Here is a 12,999-nt window from a genome sequence, read left to right on the forward strand (position 1 = left end):
GTCATATTTATTTTAAACCCCCGGGCCAGTGCTCCTGTGAGTGTTGGTCCAACTTGTCAGCCGCTGGTGGCCACCAGGGGCAACTCTGGGCTAGCCTACCGGAAGTTTGGACAATCCGGTGTGCCTTGAGAATGAGATATGTGCAGCTCCTATCGGGATTTGTCGGCACATTCGGGCGGCTTTGCTGGTCTTGTTTTACCATTGTCGAAATGTCTTGTAACCGGGATTCCGAGTCTGATCGGGTCTTCTTGGGAGAAAGAATATCCTTCGTTGACCGTGAGAGCTTGTGATGGGCTAAGTTGGGACACCCCTGCAGGGTTTTGAACTTTCGAAAGCCGTGCCCGCGGTTATGGGCAGATGGGAATTTGTTAATGTCCGGTTGTAGAGAACTTTACACTTAACTTAATTAAAATGAATCAACCGCGTGTGTGACCGTGATGGTCTCTTTTCGGCAAAGTCCGGGAAGAGAACACGGTCTCGTGTTATGCTTGAACGTAAGTACTTTCAGGCTTCTCGGCCGTGGGTTGCTTCTCTTCTCGCTCTCATTTGCGTAAGTTAGCCACCATACATGCTGGTGCTTCTGCAGCTCCACCTCACTACCTTTTCCTACCCATCAGCTTAAATAGTCTTGATCGCGAGGGTGTGAGATTGCTGAGTCCTCGTGACTCAGATATTACTTCCAAACAGATGCAGGTGCCGATGATGCCAGTGTAGGGGATGCTACCGAACTCAAGTGGGAGTTCGACGAGGATTTGGGCCGTTACTATGTGTCTTTTTCGGACAATCAGTAGAGGAGCCCAGTTGAGGCGATCGGGGATATAGCATTTGGGGTTGTCTTTATTTATTTTGGTTCCGCTGTCGGACCTTGATTGTATTCTGGATGATGTATGCTATTTATGTATTGTGTGAAGTGGCGATTGTAAGCCAACTCTTTATCCCTTTCTTATTCAGTACATGGGATGTGTAAAGATTACCCCTCTTGCGACATGCCTACCATGCGGTTATCCCTCTAAGTCGTGCTCCGACACATGGGAGATATAGCCGTATCGTGGGTGTTACAAGTTGGTATCAGAGCCTTCCCCGACTTAGGAGCCCCCTGCTTGATCTAATCGCTGACGTTGTTGAGTCTAGAAAAAATGTTTTGAGTCTTGTAGGATTATATATTTATCGGAGAGTAGGATTCTTTTTACTCCTTAGTCCCTTCGTTGCTGTGGTGAGGCCTCATGACGTAGAGTTTTGACCCTTCTCTTCTCAAATTTCAATAAAAAAAATTAGGATCACGCGGGTATCTTGGAATCATTTCGATGGTTTTGTGACGAGAACATTGTTCTTGGTGCCTCCTGACATTTAGGGGTTGTGGCAGTGTCCCGAGGAGTTGAGCTCCGAGGTGTTGTCGTCACAATTTTATCGTTGCAGTTTTGGAATACATGAGTTCGCCGACATCGAAAATCTCCTTTATGCAGTTGTTGGTGAGATAACCTCGACGCCACCCAGTACTGGGGTAGGAGTTCGGGAGTATTGCCATAACTTGTATAATGTATGCTTTTCGAAGGTTGAGGTAAATGATTTTCGAAGGTTTCTTGGTTATGTGTTGAAGGATGGATACAACTGGATGTAGGATTTGCTAGTTTTGGGTGAGATATTATGCTTCTCCTGTATCCCCAACACCCGATTGCATAACCAGAAAGTTTCAGGAGTTTTATAGCTGGGAATTCAAGTAGCTCTAGTATTTCTTCCCGCAGATATTTGGTTTATGATTGGGTAATCCTTACCAAATATTTTTTCATGTCCGTACATTGTTGCTTTACTCATCTACCTTTGTCTAAGTGGCTTCTCAACTTATGGAAGTGTGATCATTTACTTTGGAATTCATTCGTTCATTCTTGTTCGAATGTTAAGGCTATATGTTGCAATTTCGATCCATTGATTCAGCTTGAATATATGTCTGTCAAGATGCTAACGGATGTCACCCTCTTCAGGATGGCTCCTCCAACGCGTCAGAATCCAGAACCTCCGCCACCAAATCCACCTCCGGAGGCATGGCAAGCTGTCATGGCCGTCACCAACGCCAACACTCAGATGCTTTTGCAACTCTTCCAAGAGCGCAACCAAGGAAATCAAGGCCAAGGCAACAATCAAGCTCAGTTTGCTACCCTCAATCAGTTCCTCGCAAACCAGCCGAAGTCCTTCAGTAACTATGTCGAGGCCACAGGCGCCAACGACTGGCTCGTGGATATCTCCAAACATTTTGAGTGTAGTAATGCCAGGCCTGAGGACTTTTTCAAGTTTGCTTCGTTCCAACTCAAAGACCAAGCTGCTGAGTGGTATCAACAATACAAAGATTCCAGAGGAGGTCGTGTGATTACCTGGGATGATTTCCGCCGAGACTTCAAAGCTCAGCACATTCCACAAAGTGTTGCTGAGAGTAAGCGTGAGGAGTTCTGCAACCTCAAGCAAGGCAACATGTCTGTTCACCAATACAACATCCTGTTTCAGAGGCTCGTTCGCTTCGCTAAACAAGACATCCCTGATGAGAAGAGCATGATTTATCAATTCAGAGGTGGCCTCAGAGAGGATCTGCAATTAGCTCTCGTGCTTTTGGAGCCGACCAAGTATGATGAATTCTACAACATGGCACTAAAGCAAGAGCCCTCTCAGCTCAAGTGTGATGCTTCTAAGAAGAGAGTCAAGGATGTAGCTCCTTCTTCTTCTTCAACTCAAATGGCAGCTAAGCAACAGAAGTTCTGGTTGCCTCCTCCTCCTCCGTTCCATCAGCCTTACCAGCAGAAGACTAAAGGTGGCAATGGATCTTCCCACCCACCCAACCTAGGCTATCAGAACAAAGCTCCGTCTCATGCTCCAAGGTCAAGTGCTCCTTATCACCGTCCGCTCTCAGAGGTTACTTGCAACAAGTGTCAGCAGAAAGGGCACTATGCAAACAAATGCTTCAACCAAAGGCGCCTTCCACCTCCTCCTCCTGTGAGATCTGCTAGCAATGCAGTGGTCAAGCATAATCCCAAGTTTGCAAAGGTCAACATGATGAACGCGGCTCAGGCAGAGGACTCTTCAGAAGTAATCATGGGTAATCTTCCTGTTAATGATATTCTTGCAAAAGTTCTTTTTGACACTGGTGCATCGCTTAGTTTCATCTCAAGACCATTTGCATCTAAGCATGAGTTGGCTTTACAAGATTTGCCTAGTCCGTTAGCAGTTGTCTCACCGGGTAAATGCTTGTACGCAAGCTACATGGTTCTGGATGTTTCTATCAAGATGGTGACTATAAGTTTCTGTCTTCTCTAATTGTTCTTGGTGACTCGGATATTGATCTAATTCTCGGCATGGACTTGCTTTCTAAGCACAAGGCTTAGATTGATTGTGCTGCCAGGTAGATTCAGTTGACACACTCGTCTAAGGATGTGATCATCTATGCCACTCGTGATGATACCATTCGACTGTTTTCTCTCAATGAGAAGGGCGAGTTGAATGCCATCTCTCAGATTCCAGTCATTTGTGAATATCAAGACGTCTTTCCAGAAGAGCTTCCAGGAATGCCTCCTCACAGGCTAGTTGAATTCGTCATCGATCTTGAGCCTGGCATGGAACCTGTTTGCAAACGTCCATACAAGCTTGGACCTGAAGAGTTGAAGGAGCTGAAGAAACAATTCGATGAACAAGAGCATATGGGTCTGATCCGACCGAGTTCTTCTCCATGGGGTTGTGGTGTTCTTTTTGTCAAGAAGAAGGATGGAACGGAACGACTCTACGTCGACTACCGTCCATTGAACAAGAAGACAATAAAGAACAAGTACCCACTTCCCAACATCAATGAGCTTTTCGAGCAACTCAAGGTGCCCAAGTATTCTCCAAGCTTGACCTCCGTATGGGTTATCATCAGATTCGCATTCGTGAATAAGATATCCCTAAGACAGCATTCAGAACAAGCTATGGTTCTTATGAATATACTTTCATGTCTTTCGGCCTTGTCAATGCTCCTCCAACGTTCTCTCGCATGATGAACTTCATCTTCAACCCTTACACAAATGATTTTGTCTTGGTATATCTCGATGATATATTGGTCTTGTCCAAGAACAAGGAGGATCATGCCAAGCATTTGAGATTGGTACTCGACAAACTCAGAGAACATCAATTCTATGCGAAGTTTTCAAAGTGTGAGTTCTGGCTTGATGAGGTTCTCTACCTTGGCCATATCATCTCCGCCAAGGGCATTGCTGTTAATCCTGAGAAGGTGTCTGCAATTGTGAATTGGGAACCACCTCAGAATGTCAAGCAGCCCCGCAGTTTCCTTGGGCTTGCAAGCTATTGTCGAAGACTCATGGAGAATTTCTCTAAGATTGCAAAGCCTCTTTCCAACCTCCTCCGGAAGCATATTAAGTATGTCTGGACGCCTGAATGTGACATCGCTTTCAACACCCTCAAAGAGAAGTTAGTCACAGCTCCTGTTCTGACTCCTCCGGATGAATCCAAACCATTCGAAGTTTTCTGTGATGCCTCCCTGCAAGGTCTCGGTGTTGTGTTAATGCAAGAGAAGAAAGTTGTGGCTTATACCTCTCGCCAGTTGAAGCCCAACGAAAAGAACTACCCCACTCATGACCTCGAGTTGGCGGCAGTTGTCCATGCTCTTTTAACATGGAGACATCTCTTGTTGGGAAGGAAAGTGGACATCTTCACTGATCATATGAGCCTCAAGTACATCTTCTGTCAGCCCAACCTCAACCTCAGGCAGACTCGTTGGGTCAAGATGATTCAAGAGTACAATCCGAGTATTGAACATACTCCAGGCAAGGCCAATGTCATCGCAGACGCTTTGATCAGGAAGGCTTACTACAACAGCTTAATTCTCAAGCCCTTCCAACCGGACCTTTGTGAAGCTTTCCGCAAACTTAATCTCCAAGTTGTTCCTCAAGGCTTTCTTGCCAACCTCCAAGTCTCTCCTACTTTGGAAGATCAAATTGAGGCACAACTTCTTGATGCCATGGTGAAGAAGGTCAAAAATGGGATTGCCAAGAGCCAACCCAAGTACAAGTGCTATCGCCTTGATGACAAAGATACTCTATTCTTCGAGGATCGAATTGTGGTTCCTAAGGGTAATCTACGTAAAGTCATTATGAACGAGGCTCACAATTCCTCTATCCATTCATCCTAGAAGTACAAAGATGTACCATGACCTCAAGCAGTCGTATTGGTGGACTCGAATGAAGCGAGAGATTACTCAATTCGTAAATGAATGTGATGTCTGCAGAAGTGTGAAGGCAGAACACCAACGGCCAGCTGGTCTCGTCCAACCTCTTGCCATTCCAGAATGGAAGTTTGACCATATTGAGATGGACTTCATGACTGGATTCCCCAAGCCCAAGAGTGGCAATGATGCTATCTTTGTTGTCATTGACAAGCTTACAAAAGTGGCTCATTTTCTTCCTATCAAAGAATCTATCACAGTAGCTCAGTTGGCAGAGCTATATACCTCCAGGATTGTCTCCTTGCACGGCATTCCGTAGTTGATATCTTCATATACTGGAAGCATCTTTACTTCTAAGTTCTGGGACTCCTTCCAGAAGGCCATGGGCACCAACATTTGCTTCAGCACAGCTTTCCATCCTCAAACTAGTGGCCAAGTCGAGCGAGTAAATGAAATCCTTGAAGATATGCTCAGGGCTTGTGTCATTTCCTTCGGTATGAAGTGGGAAGATTGTCTTCCATATGCCGAGTTCTCCTACAACAAAAGCTTACAAGCGAGTTCGGGCAAGGCCCCATTCGAGATTCTCTATGGCAGAAAGTGTCGTACTCCTCTTAATTAGCCAGAGACTGGTAAACGCCAACTTCTTGGCAATGACTTAATCACAGAAGCTGAAGAAATGTGTAAAGTCATCCGTGAAAATCTCAAAGCCGCGCAATCACGCCAAAAAAAGCTACTATGATAGCAAGCATCGTGATTTGGCTTTCGAGATCGGAGACCATGTCTACCTCCGCGTCTCTCCAATGAAAGGTACTTGTCGCTTCGGTATCAAAGGGTAGCTTGCCCCTAGATACGTGGGTCCTTTCAAGATCATTGGCAAAAGAGGCGACCTCGCCTATCAAATTGAGCTTCCGCCCAACTTCACAAATGTGCACGACGTGTTTCACGTGTCACAGCTTCGCATGTGCTTCAAGACTCCTGACCGCACCATCAACTTCGATGAGATTGATCTCCAAGAAGACCTGTCTTATCATGAGCATCCCGTGGCTATTCTTGAAGAAACTGAGTGCAAGACTTGCAACAAGTCTATCAAATTCCTGAAAGTGAAGTGGTCACACCATTCTGACCGAGAAGCCACCTGGGAACGTGAGGACCACCTCCGTTCCGAATATCTAGAGTTCTTTCAGTCCTAGATCTTGGGACGAGATCCTTTCGTAGTGGTGGAGTGTTGTAACACCTCGGATGTAACTTACCATATTCGTACTCCGACTCTTAGCATTTTTGGCTCTAAGTTATGAGATTCCCTCGTGGTTGGGTTTTGTCTTCATTTTGCATTTTGTTCATGTCATGCATTTCATATCATGTCATCATGTGTATCTCATTTGCATACGTGTTCGCCTGATGCATCCGAGCATTTTCCCTGTTGTCCATTTTGCAATCTGACACTCCTATGTCATCTAGCATCCCCCTCTTCTCTCTTTTCTTGAGCGGGTGTTAAAATTTCTCAGAATGGACCGAGATTTGCCAAGCGGCCTTGGTATAGCACCGGTAGATCGCCTGCCAAGTTTCGTGCCATTTGGAGTCCATTTGATACTCCAACGGTTAACCGGGGAACCGTAAAGGCTTCGTGTGTGTTCCAGCCCAACACCCCTCCGAAGTGGCCCAATAACCCATCCAAACCTATCCCTTGTCCTCCATCGTCGGATCACGATCGTGTGGACGAAAACTACACCTCATTTGGACACTCCCACCTCCTTCTAGGTATAAATATGTGCACCCCCTCAAAATTTGGGAGAAACCCTAGTCTTCCTCTTCCTCCATGCACCGGACACGTCCGCCCGGCGCCGGACACATCCACCGCGCCGCCCGGCGAATCCCGTGCCGCCAAGTGTCGCGCCGCCACTTCCCCCGCGCCGCCGGCCCGCGAGCCCAGATCCGGCCCCCACGGGCCCGTTCCTCCGCGCGCCCGCGCCCGCCAGTCACCGCCGCACAGATCCCGCGCGCCACCCGCCTCCTTGCCGGCGCGGCGACACCCCGCCGCCTCGTCTGCCCTCCGCCGCCGCCGCCGACCAGCTTCGCCACCGCCCGGAGACCTCCAGCTCGCCGCCCTCGCCTCCACCTCCCTCCCACGAGCTCCGGCCGGCCCCGTCTTTCCTCCTCCACTCCGGCAAGGCCGCCCGCCACCGCGACCTTCAGATCCGGCCAGAACTCCGGTGAACATCGGTCCACATGCAACCCTAGGTCCAGATCCAAAATGAAGGTTGACCCCGAATTTTGCCTAAGTCCTTAATTTTTAGCATTCTGGAGCCCTGTTCATCATGCCATAACTTCATGTGTGCTGCTCCGTTTTGTGTGTGCTATATATCAAAATGTTCATCATGATGTGCTATTCATTTTGTTCCATTGTGACATGCTTTCTTGAGTCCATATTGATGCCCAAATCGTGGATGCAAGAGTGCTATAAAATGTTAGCTCTTGTTACTTAGCAGATTATGAGGACTTGTCATTTTTGCTACATTTGTTGTGTGCTGCATATGGGCATGAGATCTACATGTGTTTTGGGATATGCCATGCCATCTTTACAGGGGTGCTTGCCTTGTATTTTTGTGATCAATGTGGTGATTAGCACAAGCATGCAAAGTAGCTCTCGTGATATTGCTGATTTCAGAGACTTAGAATTTCACTAAGTCATTGCTCTGCTGTTATTTTTATGCCATGTATTCATGTTGCTATAGTGAGATCCATGCTTTATTTGAGTTGCTTCAGTAAGGATGATTTGGACATATGGTTATGATCTATCCATCCATGCCCCTGTTTGCAATTATGGAGTGCGCTAGCATGTCTAAATCTTGCTCTACTTTTGCTATAAAAATGTTCCTGGCAGATTGTTTACGTGTTAATCAATTTTTCCAAGGTTGTTGTAGTTGATCCATGCATGCTATGACCTTGTTCTTGCTTTCATTAACTGCATGGTCATGTCTTATTGCTGGTAGTATGCTTAGTTTGTCATGCAAGGCTTTGTGATGAGTGAATGGAGTTCGCTAATATGCCTTCATATTTCTGTTTATGTCATGCCCAGTTTTCTGCTAAGTCCGAATCTGTTAAGGAAACTTGCTATGTTTACATGGGTGCCATCATATCTTCTGATCCTTTTTGGCTTATGGTAAGTAAGGGACATTAGTTCTATGCTTTGTGTATATTCATGCCATGCCTTGTATTGCTATGATATATTCATGTAGCATGTTGTTTGCTTGCTCTAAACATTGCCTCCTGATGTTAATTCCTGGCATGTTAGTATTTTCACTAAGTCTGTGAAGCTGATATCTTTTGCATTTTTGCCATGCTTGTTTGAACCTGCTCTTGTGTGATTTAGCCATAGCTCGGTGTTCATATTTTTTCAAGCATCTTGAGTAGATCAGTTCCATGTGCTTTGTTGTTATGTTGGAGTGCAGTAGCTTAGTGTCTTGTTGCATTCTAGGTGGCATTGTGCTGTTAATCGCAGAATTGTGTCATTGTTTTGCTTGCATTTGCAAACCGTGCATCCGATTCCACTGATCTTTATATCGATTTCGACCGAAATCATCTCATCTTTCCAGCGGCACACTTGGGTTGCCAAGTTCATGCCTAGTTCAATCTTTCCTTTCCGAAGCACGCATATGCATTGCATATCTCATCCCGCATATCATGCCATGTTTTGCATCATGTTGCTTGCACATTGCACCGTGGTTGATTGTTGGTTCCTTTGCTTGTGTTCTTGCTTTGGGTAGAGCCGGGAGACGAGTACGTGATCGAGGAACCCATTGAGTACGCTTATGAGGATCAAGCTTTCGTCAACTCGGAGAACTTTGCAGGCAAGATGACCATACCTTCGAAATCACTTCTATGCTCGCTCTGTTGCTATGCCGTGATACCTACCACTTGCTATATCATGCCTCCCATATTGCCATGTCAAGCCTCTAACCCACCTTTCCTAGCAAACCATTGTTTGGCTATGTTACCGCTTTGCTCAGCCCCTCTTATAGCGTTGCTAGTTGCAGGTGAAGATGAAGTTTGTTCCTTGTTGGAACATGGTTATTGTTGGGATATCATTATTATAACTTGTTTACTTTAATGCATCTATATACTTGGTAAAGGGTGGAAGGCTCGGCCTTATGCCTGGTGTTTTGTTCCACTCTTGCCGCCCTAGTTTCCATCAATCCGGTGTTATATTCCTTGATTTTGCGTTCCTTACGCGGTTGGGTGTTATGGGAACCCCTTGACAGTTCGCCTTGAATAAAACTCCTCCAGCAAGGCCCAACCTTGGTTTTACCATTTGCCACCTAAGCCTTTTTCCCTTGGGTTCCGCGGACTCAAGGGTCATCTTTATTTTAAACCCCGGGCCAGTGCTCCTCTAAGTGTTGGTCCAACCTGTCAGCAGCCGGTGCCACCAGGGGCAACTCTGGGTGGCCTACCGGATTCTTGGCAATCCGTGTGCCCTGAGAACGAGATATGTGCAGCTCCTATCGGATTTGTCGGCACATTCGGGCGGCTTTGCTGTCTTGTTTTACCATTGTCGAAATGTCTTGTAACCGGGATTCCGAGTCTGATCGGGTCTTCCTGGGAGAAGGAATATCCTTCGTTGACCGTGAGAGCTTGTGATGGGCTAAGTTGGGACACCCCTGCAGGGTTTTGAACTTTTGAAAGTCGTGCCCGCGATTATGGGCAGATGGGAATTTGTTAATGTCCGGTTGTAGAGAACTTGACACTTAACTTAATTAAAATGAATCAACCGTGTGTCTGACCGTGATGATCTCTTTTCGGCGGAGTCTGTGAAGAGAACATGGTCTCGTGTTATGCTTGAACGTAAGTACTTTCAGGATCACTTCTTGATCTTTATAGCTTCTCGACCATGGGTTGCTTCTCTTCTCGCTCTCATTTGCGTAAGTTAGCCACCATACATGCTAGTGCTTGCTGCAGCTCCACCTCACTACCTTTTTCTACCCATAATCTTAAATAGTCTTGATCGTGAGGGTGTGAGATTGCTGAGTCCCCGTGACTCACAGATTACTTCCAAACAGATGCAGGTGCCGATGATGCCAGTGCAGGGGATGCTACCGAACTCAAGTGGGAGTTCGACGAGGATTCGGGCCGTTACTATGTGTCTTTTTCGGACGATCAGTAGAGGAGGCCAGTTGAGGCAATCAGGGATATAGCATTTGGGGTTGTCTTTATTTATTTTGGTTCCATAGTCAGACCTTGATTGTATTCAGGATGATGTATGCTATTTATGTATTGTGTGAAGTGGCGATTGTAAGCCAATTCTTTATCCCTTTCTTATTCAGTACATGGGATGTGTGAAGATTACCCATCTTGCGACATGCCTACCATGCGGTTATGCCTCTAAGTCGTGCTCCGACACATGGGAGATATAGCCGCATCGTGGGTGTTACACAAAGTCAAGATTAAAAATTATGAGAGTTTTGCTTTGTGTGACTTGGGTGCTAGTGTTTCTACAATTTCGAAATCTTTATGTGATGTGCTTGGTCTTACTAATCTTGAAGAATGCTCTTTGAATTTGCACTTGGCGGATTCTAATATTAAAAAGCCTATGGGAAGAATTAATGATGTTCTTATTCTTGCAAATAGGAATTATGTGCCCATAGATTTTGTTTTTCTTGATATTGATCGCAATCCGTCTTGTCCAATTATTCTTTTTAGACCGTTTTTACGCACTATCGGTGCCGTGATTGATATGAAAGAAGGCAATATTAAGTTTTAATTTCCTTTAAGGAAGGGTATGGAACACTTTCCTAGAACTAGAATTAAGCCACCTTATGAATCAATCATGAGGGCATCTTATGGATCTCGAACCAAAAATGACAAAACTTATATCCTTGCCTTATGCCTAGCTAAGGGCACAAAACTATAGCGCTTGTTGGGAGGCAACCTATCAGTGTACTAGAGTAGGGTACCCTAGTACCCCGAACTTGTGCACGGGCAGTTGCAGCGCCACGCGACAAGGCTTGCCGGATGACCGCCAGAGTCCTCCGTGGGTTCCTTTGGAGCCATTCAAGAACAAAGCATTCAAGATGAAGAGACAAGGCCCCGGCAAGAGGAGCTTGCCAGGAAGGCCAACCACGGCACTTCAAGAAACTTGCCGCGATGCACCGCACGTCCCGGCAAGGTCCGGTGAGCGACAAGCTTCTGGACTCGACAAGACGACGACCCCGACAAGGTACTCGCCGGGGGCCCGCTGCCACTCTGTACCCACGCTCCAGCGCACCCACCCGCGCGTCGCCATGAGGCTTCCTCAGGGGCGCGTGGCGGGAGCCTGTGCAGCCAGGGGTACGCGGTGGCAAGCGGAGATGAAGAGAAGGCCATCGTGGCAAACGGTGGCGCTCCTAACGGTCACTTTTTACACTGTTTAGGCAACTCAGACGGGCATTCAATGACCTTGTCCCCTGCCGTCAGAGTTAGGTAGGGTGCACTATGTCCACAGTAGCGGTAGCTGCACCTACCGCATCCTTTTCCATTTTTACCCTTCTAGTCTATGTTGCCACCTGTCGCTGACCCCTTGAAAGTATAAAAGGAGGCCCAAGTGCAACGTAGAGGGGGTTCGGCTCATTCGGAACATCAGGAACACTCTCACGCTCGGTCTGGCAGCATCCATCGCTCCTGAGCAAGAATTCAATACACGCAAACAAGCAGCAGTAGGGTTTTACGCATCCGTGCGGCCCGAAGCTGGGTAAAACTGCTCGCGTGTACTGCCTCGATCCGCTCTTTGCGCGGCCTCCGCCCCCCTCCGAACCGAAAGGGGCCCGGTCCCCATAGGTGTTGGTGGATCAGTTTCCCCGACATCTTTGGCGCGCCAGGTAGGGGGCGTCGAGATTGTGCGAACCCGATCCGGCGTGCACGCGAGCTAAATCTTCATCGTCTTCATCGACATGCCACCGAAGAAGAAGGATTCAAAGGCAGCTGTTCCGTCTGCGTCGCTTTCACCGCCTCCGGAGCAAATGGGTGGTGGAGTGGACGCCGGCGGAAGAATGGGCGTCGAGGAGGGAGCCCTCAGCGCGGCCAAGTCCAAGGACAAGGCGGCACAGACCTCGGCGTCCATGCGCGCACCGCGCCCCTCTCAGGAGGCGCGGGACTAGCAGCGTCATGGCGTTCGCAGCGCCATACGTCCGCTGGGCCAAGATCAAGCTGGTGGTTCTCGTGGCGCTCAAGACCAACATGCACGTCAACATGCTGGCTCGAGCGAAGTACGGTCGCCTGGACGAGGCACTGCTCCTTCTAACGTGGTAAGGAGTCCGAGCACGCCCCACTCCTCGCACCGTTCACCTCCGCCACCCACCACTCCAGCAGAAGCCTTGGCGCGAGCTCAACTGCTCCTAGACTATCCTCCGACGGCGGACAAGACCGACGAATGGAGGGCCACTATCCAGAGCCTCATCGACTTCGCCAACGGCGACACTGCGCGGCAACCAAGCACCTCGCTGCCGCGGCAGGACAGCCGGACGCGAGCCGATGGCAACAAGACCGGGGGAGGTGCGACTTCCATGCACTCTCCACTACGAAGGCCAAAATTGCCGACTCGCCGGGTCCACCCCGACAGCGGCTCCACCGCGTCGTCGGACCCACGAGCTCGTCGCGACCAGCGCCAAGTTCTCCATGAACGACAACAAGAAGACGCTCGAACATGCATCGAGCGCCGAAGAGAAGCGCGACGTCAATCCGACAAGCGCGATGGGCCCTCTGTTGACATGCATGCGCCAGGGGAACCAGGCGATCTGCCGTACGCGGTAGGTTGTCCTGCGTTCACCCGTGAG

The sequence above is a fragment of the Triticum aestivum genome, chromosome 4A, assembly GCF_018294505.1.
Source record: "Triticum aestivum cultivar Chinese Spring chromosome 4A, IWGSC CS RefSeq v2.1, whole genome shotgun sequence".
NCBI lineage: Eukaryota > Viridiplantae > Streptophyta > Magnoliopsida > Poales > Poaceae > Triticum > Triticum aestivum.